At 47.8% G+C, this 13,736-nt stretch overlaps 1 protein-coding gene across 1 annotated transcript in view; it reads right to left on the bottom strand.

Annotated features, from left to right (window-relative positions):
• The window catches only part of LOC142302472 (uncharacterized), a 134,216-nt gene extending 130,114 nt beyond the window's left edge, over window positions 1-4,102 (bottom strand). The window contains exon 1 of the mRNA XM_075343540.1: window positions 3,926-4,102. The gene's annotated coding sequence lies outside the window, so the exon portion shown is untranslated. The remainder of the gene's footprint in view (window positions 1-3,925) is intronic.
• Window positions 4,103-13,736: the final 9,634 nt, after the last annotated feature.

Below are 13,736 nucleotides of genomic sequence, written 5' to 3'. Positions count from 1 at the left end.
GTCCAGCTGTGTGCAGGACAGGTCAGCAAGGTCAGCAACGGCGGTGACTGTCTGGAGGGGGACTGTTTGGAAGTTCCTGGAAGGACCGCGGACGGATAGTGGCCCGGCGGTCTGGAGCAGTGTACCAAAGGACAGTCAGCACCAGGGCAGGGGCCTCTCAGACCCCGGCAAGGCTTGGAGTCGCCAGAATTTGCCAAATCCGTCAGTGAAGGGGACGTCGATCCCCCAACAACCAAGTCCCGATTGAAGGCAACAGCCCAACCATTGTAGCAGAAACACCGCCACCGCCAGGGCACCAGTTTCTCAGGGTCAGCGCCTGCGGGCAAAGAGTAGAGCTCCTCCGGCCCAGCTTGAAGCCGGGGAGCGGGTTACCGGTGGGAACCCATCGCTACCAACACAGAAACAAAGGTGCAAGGAAAAGGGACATCACCGTCACCTACTGGGAGAGCAAGTGCAGCCGTCCGTGGGAACCGTCTTTCCAGCCGTGTGGTTTACCGTAAAACTGTGTCAACGTCTCAGGCTGAGTGAGTACCACGGTGCCGCAAGGCACAGCGCTGCCCCCGCGTCCCTGCGCCCACCAGGCCCTGCATCTCCCATCTCATCACCGGGCCCCGGGATCACCAACCCCTACCCATGGAGGGGCAACACAATACCTGGCTGCTCCGCATCACCATCCCCGGGATCCCCATATTGAGCAGCGGTGGTGAAATCACCACAACCGTGGCTGGTGTCACGGACAATAAACAATCCCCACACCCAACAAACCCCTTTCACTCACGGGCGAGGAGTGCCGCTCGAGAACCCCCGGGATCCGGCCTACAGCTCGAGCCACCACTGAGCAGCAACCGCCGGACCCGAGCAGAAGGGGGTGAGCGTAGTGTGCTGACACCCTCCTCCCCGCCCGCGACACATATGTACTGCATATGTACATATGTACATCTGCATATGTACATCCCGCCCTTGTCTGTCTGCTTGCGCCAGAATTAACGTCTATGACGGCGACAGGGGGAGGAAGGCCAGGCAGGCAGACAGGGGTGGGAATAGATAGCAAGAACCCACCCACATATTCCCACCTCTGTTGCATCTGTCAATCAAATATCAGTGCATTGCTGGAACTTTACTTGCACATATTTCTGAAATAAAACATCCAATCTCAGAACAAAAGGTATGCTTACATTCAGCATCCTAGCTCCAGTATAGCACTGGCTTTACTTTATATATGAAAATAATGCGGGTTGGTTCCCTTTAAAAGGGAACTTGTCACCAGGTTTTTCCTTATGAGCTGTGGCCACCACTAGTGCGCCCTTATATACAGCATTCCAGAATACTGTATATAAGATCCCACTCTGTGTATTGTAAAAAAAAACACCTTTGTAATATTCACATAGGGGGTGGTCCGGTCTAATGGGTGTCGCTGCTCTCGGTCCGGCGCCTTCTCTATCTTGTGCAGTCGCTGTCCTCTTTCACAGCCCTGTGTGCATGACACGTCCTGCGTCATTCACACAGAGACCTCCACTGCGCACCTGTGCATGCGCACTTTGATCTGCCCAGCTGAGGGCAGAGCAAAGTACTGTAATGCGCAGGCACGAGTAAAAATCAAAGACTGGTCGTGAATACGCAGCACAATACTTTGAGCTGCCCTCACCCAGGCAGATCAAAGTGTGCATGCGCAAGAGCACAATGGCGGCTTGGGCTCTTATACAGTATTCTGGAATGCTGTATATAAGAGCTTACTGGTGGTGGCCGCAGCTCATAAGGGAAAAACCTGGTGACAGGTTCCCTTTAAACTGCTCCAGTGTTTTGTCTATCAGAGCTGAAGTGGTGATCAAAATCTAAGTTCTCTGCCCCCGTGATTATACTCACCTTCTGGCAGTTTCACCTTTTACCGTCACGCTCTGATCCCGCAGCGTAATCTTGTACCAGTAGCTTCTGAGTAGGCCAGAAGTTACTTCACAAGCTCCCAATACATCTCTATGAGAGACAGAATGGGGCTCCTATAGACTTGTATGGATTTGTGAATACCGGCCGTGCTCCATGAAACACTGGAGCTGCCGGCAGGTCACAAATCACAGGAGACCGACCAGAGCGGCGGCAGTGATAGAAGATGAAGATGGCAGAAGATGAGTATAAGACAGAGGGCTCAGAGCTAAAGCACCACTCCAGCGGGGAAATAAGAAATCATGGAGGGGGGCTTGTAATGCTGAACTCAGCGCATGTAAATGTAACCTAAATGTATGAGTGTGATATGTCAGCATTAGGGCCCCACTTTATCCAAAACCGACCCTGAACGCAACCAATAATCAGGTCTTATTACAATGTGTCACAAGACAGGAGAAGGAAAAAGAGGAAGGAAGGAAATCTGTTACCCAAGCAGTGGAAGATGGGCATAGCTAACAGGAGCGGCGTGCCCCATGTCTGATGATGGCAGCGAGAAGGCTGCATTTCCGGAATGTATGGGCTGTGAAGCCAGGACCTAACTTATCTAAACAAAGCATATGTATATATAAATCTATCCACGCAGACACTGCCGTGCATATAGATACATGTGACTGTATACAGCAGCCCTCTCCCGTGCATATAGATATATGTGACTGTATACAGCAGCCCTCTCCCGTGCATATAGATATATGTGACTGTATACAGCAGCCCTCTCCCGTGCATATAGATATATGTGACTGTATACAGCAGCCCTCTCCCGTGCATATAGATATATGTGACTGTATACAGCAGCCCTCTCCCGTGCATATAGATACATGTGACTGTATACAGCAGCCCTCTCCCGTGCATATAGATATATGTGACTGTATACAGCAGCCCTCTCCCGTGCATATAGATATATGTGACTGTATACAGCAGCCCTCTCCCGTGCATATAGATATATGTGACTGTATACAGCAGCCCTCTCCCGTGCATATAGATATATGTGACTGTATACAGCAGCCCTCTCCCGTGCATATAGATATATGTGACTGTATACAGCAGCCCTCTCCCGTGCATATAGATACATGTGACTGTATACAGCAGCCCTCTCCCGTGCATATAGATATATGTGACTGTATACAGCAGCCCTCTCCCGTGCATATAGATATATGTGACTGTATACAGCAGCCCTCTCCCGTGCATATAGATATATGTGACTGTATACAGCAGCCCTCTCCCGTGCATATAGATATATGTGACTGTATACAGCAGCCCTCTCCCGTGCATATAGATATATGTGACTGTATACAGCAGCCCTCTCCCGTGCATATAGATACATGTGACTGTATACAGCAGCCCTCTCCCGTGCATATAGATATATGTGACTGTATACAGCAGCCCTCTCCCGTGCATATAGATATATGTGACTGTATACAGCAGCCCTCTCCCGTGCATATAGATATATGTGACTGTATACAACAGCCCTCTCCCGTGCATATAGATATATGTGACTGTATACAGCAGCCCTCTCCCGTGCATATAGATACATGTGACTGTATACAGCAGCCCTCTCCCGTGCATATAGATATATGTGACTGTATACAGCAGCCCTCTCCCGTGCATATAGATATATGTGACTGTATACAGCAGCCCTCTCCCGTGCATATAGATATATGTGACTGTATACAGCAGCCCTCTCCCGTGCATATAGATATATGTGACTGTATACAGCAGCCCTCTCCCGTGCATATAGATATATGTGACTGTATACAGCAGCCCTCTCCCGTGCATATAGATACATGTGACTGTATACAGCAGCCCTCTCCCGTGCATATAGATATATGTGACTGTATACAGCAGCCCTCTCCCGTGCATATAGATATATGTGACTGTATACAGCAGCCCTCTCCCGTGCATATAGATATATGTGACTGTATACAGCAGCCCTCTCCCGTGCATATAGATATATGTGACTGTATACAACAGCCCTCTCACGCGCGCTTACCTGCACAGCCCTGACGTGAGCCGCTCTCCTGCGTGCTTGGTGATGTGATATGCCGTGCGATGCTGCAGCCTCCACACACGGGGGCGCCACTGAGCTGCTCCCCTGCAGTGGTCAGTGCCGGCTCCCAGCGCTCCCCTCAGTGTCGCGCCCTCGGCCGCTCGCTTCAGTCTGATGTAGGAAGCTGCAGAGGGCGCCTCTTCTATCACTCACGTGGATGGGAGGGATGAAAGGAGGGATCGCCGAGAGCAGCAGTATCTGTGTGTGAAGAAAATGGCAAAGTTTGAGTAACGTCCAGGATAAATGGTGCCACACAGAGACGATAAACGGCATTCATGTTTATCAGGGGTTATGCAATCACTGTTTATACACTCTGGGCCTATAAAGTAAGTCAATGTATATGTCAGGGATTATACAGTCATGTAAGGGTATATTCAATCACATTTTATACAGTCAGGTAGGGGTGCATTGGCGGACATACTGCCGGTGTGTAGCGCTCCACGAGGCAGGTGTATTAACCTACTCGTTGCCGGGCCAGGGGTGCAGATCCTCTGCGTCATCACGGGGTGGCCTGGCCCGATTCTATTGACCCAAGGCGTACAGAATGGAGGATCGGAAGTTGGAAGTTAGGAAAGTCTATTAGATGATCATGACACCACCTGTGGTACGCAGACAGGGATGGGGGGCCGCTTGTGCAGGGTCTCTCGCCGGGGCAGATGTTAGGTGCAGCCGGGATGGTGTTGCTCTCCACAGGCGAAGTGGGATTACCCTGGGGAGGATGGCGGGGATTTTTGGTAGTCCCCGTTGGCGCCGCAGCGCTGGGCGACGGTAAAGGAGTGGCAGAGACAGGGACTGTGGTTCCAGATCTTTTTACTCACAGGTAGTTCTAGCGTTGCCCCAGAGCACTGATCTCCGCCACAATGGGCTACAGCCCATGCCGGATCGTGAAAGGTCAAGTCTGGTGTGTGTGTCAACCTGTGAGCCCTTTCCTCCTTTGATGCACTAAGTATCGACCCCCATGGCGTGAAGTACTTGAGGGTCCCGGTGTCAGTAAAGCGGGACAGTTCTTTATGCTGATAGCGCGGTTCCGTTATGGGGGCCGGTCCTCAACCCCGAATCCTATATGCTATTTGGCTACAGACTCGTTGGGATGAGTCCGATGACTGTTCTAGCCGTTCCCCGCGACCCTTGCAGAGATGGTAGATAACATAAAGTATATCTGCCCTAGGATTCTATATCCCAATAGCGCCGGTCCTGTGGAAGCAGCTGCCTGCTTCTCCCCAGCAACCATGTTGAACGCCCTGACCCACAGGGCTGCTCGCGGCACGTCCGCTCTGCACTGTGTCTGAAGCTGTTTTCTCTATGTTGTTGTGTGTTCTGAGCTCTTGCCCCCAGCCGCTGCCACCGGTTGGTTCGCTACTCTCACTAGGTCAACCTCCTCTTCCCACTGTGTGCTCCTGACTCCCCCTGGTGGTTGCTTCTCCCTGACAGTGAGTCACCGATTCCAGTGGATCAGGGATCCCCTGGTGCGGTGGCGTCCTAAAAAACCCACCGCTGTAGTGACCTCCCTACTGTGATCCGACCCTGGCTCAGTCCCCATTGGGGAGGGGCACTACACCCTATAGGGATGCAGTACCCTGTGGCGCCTGAAGCCGCAGGGGTGCCACAGGTGCACCTGCATCGGGGCCCGGATGTGAAGGGGGCCCATGCTGGCCAGTTGGTAATGACGGCAAGCTGATCCGTTGTTCGAGGCTCTGGGAGCCCCTAACCAGATTGCCCTTATGACAAGTAGCGTTCCGGGCAGGGAGCAATACCACATCTCCGCACAGTGCAGGCAGCTGCACACAGGAATCTGACCTCTGCTCCCTGCCCAGCACATTCTCTGTGACACAGGTGTGCACACGTTGATGACGCCATTACGTTGTGTGTCTCATTTGAAAGGGTAACAGCTAAATCACAGTGGGCTAAGGGACCACTGCTGATGTCATGCTCGTGTGACCCGAAGGGGTGGGTCCTCCGCCAACATAGCTGATACCAAGAAGCAACAATAATTTTTTAAAGTCCAGGTGGTCATGGAGTTATTTATAATAGAAGCTGGGTCCTGGGGGTAAGACCCCCAGATGGGGGTGGTGTAGGTGGGCCAAAGACCCTCTTGCATCATTATAGTGGACGAGAGGAAACATCACCATGCCCACCAGCCAAACCGGTCAAACTCACTAACCAAGCCGGTCACTCCCAAGGTCCTTCTAGCCACTGGGATTTAGCCACAACCCAGTTGAAAGTTCTCGGTAGAAGAAGCGATGCTGCGGGGGCCGTACGGAGAAGTGAGGGGTGACTTTTTTTTTTTAAATAGATTTAGGAGGGGACAATAAGGAGGGGGAGGAATGGGATGTAAATGCAGGGGAAGAGGGGCTACAGGGCCTTATGAGGAATGGGGGAAGGAGATTGGATATTATATGTTAGGTCCCCCATATACCTTCCAGCAGCATTCATATCTGTTAAAAAAAAAAAAGGACTAATAACCTGAGCTGTTTGTATGCTAATTAGGCCTTTGACTAGTTGCAGGGGCGTTGTTTCCGCAAACTAGTCGTCCCTCTTACCGTACTATCACACCCCTGTGGGTGTGATGACATGATTTCCATAAGCTAGCGTCACCGCATGATCTGGAGTGGAGAAGCTGTTCATATAATCATGCACAATGTGCCTCTCTGTAGCCAGGACGTGTACACCCAACCTCAGATGAGGCTCACTGAAGAAACACAGCCGCGCACGTGTGCAAAATTTCCAGGGGCTGGCGGTGACAACAGCTCATGGAAATCATGTTATCACTCCCACAGGGTGTGATAGCATGGAAAGAGGGTTGACTAGTCTGGGGAAACAATATAATAATAATATAATAATATCATCGAATGTGGTTACTGGGGATAAGGAAAGAAAAAATAACTGGCGGGACTGAGTTTATGGTAACCCCGTTGTATGGGGGAAACCATTTTTCCTTGTTCGTACTTAGGAGTACTTTGCACACTACGACATCGCAAGCCAATGGTAGCGATGCCGAGTGCGATAGTCCCCGCCCCCGTCGCAGCTGCGATATCTTGTGATAGCTGCCGTAGCGAAAATTATTGCTACGGCAGCTTCACATGCACTTACCTGCCCTGTGACGTCGCTCTGGCCGGCGAACCGCCTCCTTCCTAAGGGGCGGGTCATGCGGCGTCACAGTGACGTCACACGGCAGGCGGCCAATAGAAGCAGGGGGGCGGAGATGAGCGGGACATAAACATCCCACCCACCTCCTTCCTTCCTCATTGCAGCCGTGATGCAGGTAAGGCGATGTTCCTCGCTCCTGCGGCTTCATACACAGCGATGTGTGCTGCCGCAGGAACGAGGAACAACATCGTAACATCGGTCCTTCCGAAATTATGGAAATGACCGACGCTACAGCGATCATACGATTTCGTCGCTTTTGCGCTCGTTAATCGTAGTAAAAACGATTCACATACTCCGATGTCGACAGCGACGCCGGATGTGCGGCACTTTCGATTTGACCCCACGGACATCTAACCTGCGATGTCGTAGTGTGCAAAGTACCCCTTAGTAATTAGGATAGTAAAGAGAATTGGCTTGGAGAATTGGATAATGAAAATTTTGCCTTCTAACAACTATATCTAGGACCTTTACTATATCTATACTTATTTTGGAGTCTAACATATGTGGTTTGGACCATTATGTAGTCTGATATATATTTATACATCTTCTTGATACGATTATATGTTTGTTCTCTATGGGTAAATTATTTTAATATATTAAGAGAATACATTTTATACTTGGGGTATATATATTCTTCTGATATAATTGCTTTCAACTGTATTAAGACTGCACAGACAAAAACAAAGAACCGTTGCATCCAAATAAAAGGCCCGTCCTAATGAAATAAACACAGACACCATTTTGTTGGCAGATATCGGTCACAGCTTTACTGATATATTATTATTTTACAAACTTTTCCAAACTCATTAAAACTTGTAATACATATTTTATAAACTTTTTCAAACTCTTTAGAACTTGTAAAACATAACTTGACTCCAGGTGAGAAGGGACACTCTACCACAGGACCAAGGACTTCCGCTCTCTCACCAGAATGCTGTTGACACATGCCAAGGAGGAGACCAGTCTCAAACTGAACTCCGACCCCCACCATTTGGAAAAAGGCTTGCTCCAGGCCGCCCTGGATCATAGATAAAATATGTCCAGACCGATATCTGCCAAGTGCACACCATCTTGAAGCATTAACCTTCGGTTGTCACCTACCAACTAAAATCATCGGAGCAGACAACTGCCTGCTGATGGCAACCGTCTCAACAAGACCTGAGCCATCCCAGGCCTCGAACCCAACCACTAAGCAGTTCGACATGGTAGAATCCAAGATTGCGACCGGCCGGACGGTTACCAGCTCTCTGAACAGCCCAAAACACGTAGAAATGGCCAACAATCCAAAAACCTCTTTTTTTTTTTTTTGCAATGCCGAACCTTTGAAGAAATTAATGAAAGTAAATGTACTATAAAATTGGTTACTTCCTGCAATAAATCGGTGCATATCTGACAACCCAAGCAGAGTGCAATCTACCACTATACGCTGTATAACAGAGTCTGATAAAACCCGCCCTGGCAGCCTCAGTGGCTGCCACAATGAAAAGGAATGAGTCCAAAGTGATCGGGGGGGACCGCAAGAGGTTATACAGCACCAAAAAAGGAGCGGTAAACCTAGTAAGGTGGGAACCATCCTAATAAACTAACGGTGAGGTACCAGTAGTCCGACAAACAAAAATTCCGTCAAACGCAAAGGGAAGGCGGGCGGGGGGGGGGGGATTGGGACAGTCTAATCCCAGGATCTCTGGCGACTTGGTCAGTTTGGGCTCCTGAATGCGGATACGCATGAAGGATCAATAAGTAGTATGGCACACAAATGACGGCAACAAAATTATTCTTGGACGGTGAGACGAATTCGCTGCTCAGAGGGTCCAGAAAAGGCCAAGCTAAAGGTTGTGGACAACAGATATATCTCCCGTTGGATTGAACAAACGTCCTGCAGAGTCGATTAACTGAAGAAGCATTGGGTAAAATAGGGTGCCTCTTATCTACGGATTGGTGGGACTTAAACCAGCCATTAAAGGGATTGGCAAATAACAAAAGATTTAGTAACGTAGAACATCCCATCAAAAAATTGAAACAAAATAGAAATAAATGCTTCTAGGCTACAGAGGCGGAAGAACCAAGGTTATAAAGGTGAATCAAATATTGAAGGGTAATCTCCGAACGGGTAAAGTTATCAGAACTGGGGCCCAGCTACCAGCATACCTATACCTAACCACTGTTTCAAGCCTATCCATAAAGCTGGCACTTTGAAGGGGAATCTGAAGTCCTAATCTCTGTCAGGAGTTGGTCCTGGCAAGATCTCACAACAGTGTGGCAATGGCAACCCACCGGGCTGGCCTTGGGTACCAGCTGAAAAACCTCTGTAAAAGAAACGGGACAATCAATATAAAGTATTACTCTGAGAACCCGTAGCCCATGAAGCTCGGATCAAATGTGTATTGCATGCAGCGTAACAAACAAAATATTACAGTTGGCTAGTGACTTGTGCCATAACTCCTCAGCAATGACAATAGGAAACAATTCTGAAAGGGAATAATTGGCAGTCAAACAAAAATTAAGGTGAGGGCCAGGTGCCCCGTCACCCCGCAATTGACTAAAACAGCGCTAAACCATCGGAAAAGACGCATTGTGGAGCAAACATAATACCTGGCTAGACACCACAGAACACATGTTGTACATGCACTCATTAAAGGTGGAAAGGAATTGAAACCAAGTCAGTAAGTCAGAAGTAATACGTAATCCTGTGGTCAAGGTGAAGCGCCCTTCTGGTGGACTTATGAATCCTGTGGTCAGGGTGAAGCGCCCCTCTGGTGAACACAATAATCCTGTGGTCAGGGTGAAGCGCCCCTCTGGTGAACACAATAATCCTGTGGTCAGGGTGAAGCGCCCCTCTGGTGAACACAATAATCCTGAGGGTGAAGCGCCCCTCTGGTGGACAATGAGAGGCGGTGAACTGCATTTGGTGCAATGTAACTTTCCTGTAAAGACACAAATACTTATAACCATACTATGCCAGTAATTTTAATTAGCTCAAGCTGTAATTCTGACCTCACTAATGCTGCCGTTCAGTAATATAACATCACATAAGCAACAAAATTGTCCAACAGAATTACCAACCAGACAACGTGAATGTATTTTTATGGTGTGCAGAAAATCCCTTTAAGACTGCACCGTACAAAAACAAAACCGACACACAACTGAAACAGGGTCTGAATCTTTCCTGGCCCTACTTTTAGGGACAACAAACTCAATATCAACTGAAAAATGTCAAAAAACTGTTTGAATTCATCGAAGTCACTAGGGCAATTAAAGAAAATCATCAAGAAGTGAGTGACAAATTGAGACCGTCTCACACCACCGCACCCATTGAAGAAATGAACTGAAGAGTTAAAAATAATGGAATGACATAAAGCATCCCATGGGAAGTAAAGAATCGTAATAAAATTGCCATACACGCAACAACCCAAAATATGGAACAGTACGGATGAACAGGTAACGGACAAAACAGATTCGATATCAGATTAAGCAAAAGTGCACTGCGTCCAAACTCCCGTATAAGAGAAATTACGGTGCACTGAAAAGTCACAGAAATCAAAGCTTACTCAGGAGGGATACCATGATTAACAGACCCGCCGTGTGGGTGAAATACAGTAGGTGGTGTATCAATTGAAATTTACCTGCTTCTGTTCCTTTTAGGGACAATAAGGAAGCGATTAGAAAAATTAAATAGAATGGAGAAAATGAAAGAAAAATACAAAACAGATATGACCAGCGCAACCTTATATTTGTTAAGCCACAAGGCCAAGCTAAAGGTTGTGGACAACAGATATATCTCCCATTGGATTGAACAAACGTCCTGCAGAGTCGATTAACTGAAGAAGCATTGGGTAAAATAGGGTGCCTCTTATCTACGGATTGGTGGGACTTAAACCAGCCATTAAAGGGATTGGCAAATAACAAAAGATTTAGTAACGTAGAACATCCCATCAAAAAATTGAAACAAAATAGAAATAAATGCTTCTAGGCTACAGAGGCGGAAGAACCAAGGTTATAAAGGTGAATCAAATATTGAAGGGTAACCTCCGAACGGGTAAAGTTATCAGAACTGGGGCCCAGCTACCAGCATACCTATACCTAACCACTGTTTCAAGCCTATCCATAAAGCTGGCACTTTGAAGGGGAATCTGAAGTCCTAATCTCTGTCAGGAGTTGGTCCTGGCAAGATCTCACAACAGTGTGGCAATGGCAACCCACCGGGCTGGCCTTGGGTACCAGCTGAAAAACCTCTGTAAAAGAAACGGGACAATCAATATAAAGTATTACTCTGAAAACCCGTAGCCCATGAAGCTCGGATCAAATGTGTATTGCATGCAGCGTAACAAACAAAATATTACAGTTGGCTAGTGACTTGTGCCATAACTCCTCAGCAATGACAATAGGAAACAATTCTGAAAGGGAATAATTGGCAGTCAAACAAAAATTAAGGTGAGGGCCAGGTGCCCCGTCACCCCGCAATTGACTAAAACAGCGCTAAACCATCGGAAAAGACGCATTGTGGAGCAAACATAATACCTGGCTAGACACCACAGAACACATGTTGTACATGCACTCATTAAAGGTGGAAAGGAATTGAAACCAAGTCAGTAAGTCAGAAGTAATACGTAATCCTGTGGTCAAGGTGAAGCGCCCTTCTGGTGGACTTATGAATCCTGTGGTCAGGGTGAAGCGCCCCTCTGGTGAACACAATAATCCTGTGGTCAGGGTGAAGCGCCCCTCTGGTGAACACAATAATCCTGTGGTCAGGGTGAAGCGCCCCTCTGGTGAACACAATAATCCTGAGGGTGAAGCGCCCCTCTGGTGGACAATGAGAGGCGGTGAACTGCATTTGGTGCAATGTAACTTTCCTGTAAAGACACAAATACTTATAACCATACTATGCCAGTAATTTTAATTAGCTCAAGCTGTAATTCTGACCTCACTAATGCTGCCGTTCAGTAATATAACATCACATAAGCAACAAAATTGTCCAACAGAATTACCAACCAGACAAAGTGAATGTATTTTTATGGTGTGCAGAAAATCCCTTTAAGACTGCACCGTACAAAAACAAAACCGACACACAACTGAAACAGGGTCTGAATCTTTCCTGGCCCTACTTTTAGGGACAACAAACTCAATATCAACTGAAAAATGTCAAAAAACTGTTTGAATTCATCGAAGTCACTAGGGCAATTAAAGAAAATCATCAAGAAGTGAGTGACAAATTGAGACCGTCTCACACCACCGCACCCATTGAAGAAATGAACTGAAGAGTTAAAAATAATGGAATGACATAAAGCATCCCATGGGAAGTAAAGAATCGTAATAAAATTGCCATACACGCAACAACCCAAAATATGGAACAGTACGGATGAACAGGTAACGGACAAAACAGATTCGATATCAGATTAAGCAAAAGTGCACTGCGTCCAAACTCCCGAATAAGAGAAATTACGGTGCACTGAAAAGTCACAGAAATCAAAGCTTACTCAGGAGGGATACCATGATTAACAGACCCGCCGTGTGGGTGAAATACAGTAGGTGGTGTATCAATTGAAATTTACCTGCTTCTGTTCCTTTTAGGGACAATAAGGAAGCGATTAGAAAAATTAAATAGAATGGAGAAAATGAAAGAAAAATACAAAACAGATATGACCAGCGCAACCTTATATTTGTTAAGCCACAAGGGGCATCTCGGGTAACTTACCCGGAGTCATCTGAGACATTTGTACCATTTTTACCGATGAGCTTGGGAGGAGGGCGAGGGCATCTAACAGCCAAATGGCTCCACAGCAAGCAGAACACTCGTGCTAGGATTGCATAACCCAAAGAACTAGAAGTGTCAATCATTAAACAACCAACAAGCTCCTGGGCGGCGCACGGCCACCATGACTGGACCTTGTGAAGCTCCCAGCACAGTGGCCGTGGATTGAAAAGTGGTATACTGGCTTCTGTACGGTCATTAACCTAAGCCAGAAATCCATGGCTCGAACACTCAAACCGTTGCCAGGGTGTAAGAGCAAGCCGATGATGAAAAATCCTCATAATACTTTTCCCAAGTATTTTTTTTTTTTTTTGCGCTATTCTAGGCTTTCTATCATATGACTTGTCCAAGAAAAACCTGCGTTCCTTATCAACAGTATGTTGGTCAGGAAAATTAGAGACCATATATCAATATAAGCATTGTCACAACGTTTTCTACATGAGAACCTAGCGGGGTAACCCCGCAGAAAAAGGAATTCTTGTGTATACTTGCCTGAGGGGGTTGTTGTGACGGACTGCATTGACAAACCCTGCTTAGCCAGATGATCTGCCAAGGCCTTCAGGACCGGCGGTAATGCTGAACTGTCTAAAACCCCCCAAGCCTTCGTGAACTTACCGGATGCGGAAGTGGATGCCATCCGTGGGGGAGTCGCCGTTCATACACCACCGCTGACGTGGGAAGGGGCATCCCTCACATCCCCGGGCAGTTCAGTAGTAAACAGTGCTCCTTGCATCCCCACAGGCTGCGCCATAGATGTCCGTGCACGCTCACCAGTCGCCCTCGAGACGCTTGACCCCTCTGATGACGTAGAGGGAGAGCGCCGCCTGGAGGACCTGGAACGGCGAATTCTACCAGACG

Source organism: Anomaloglossus baeobatrachus, chromosome 4, assembly GCF_048569485.1.
Source record: "Anomaloglossus baeobatrachus isolate aAnoBae1 chromosome 4, aAnoBae1.hap1, whole genome shotgun sequence".
Classification (NCBI taxonomy): Eukaryota; Metazoa; Chordata; class Amphibia; order Anura; family Aromobatidae; genus Anomaloglossus; species Anomaloglossus baeobatrachus.
Note: the sequence above shows the minus strand (reverse complement) of the source record. Positions and strands in the feature narration are given on the sequence as shown.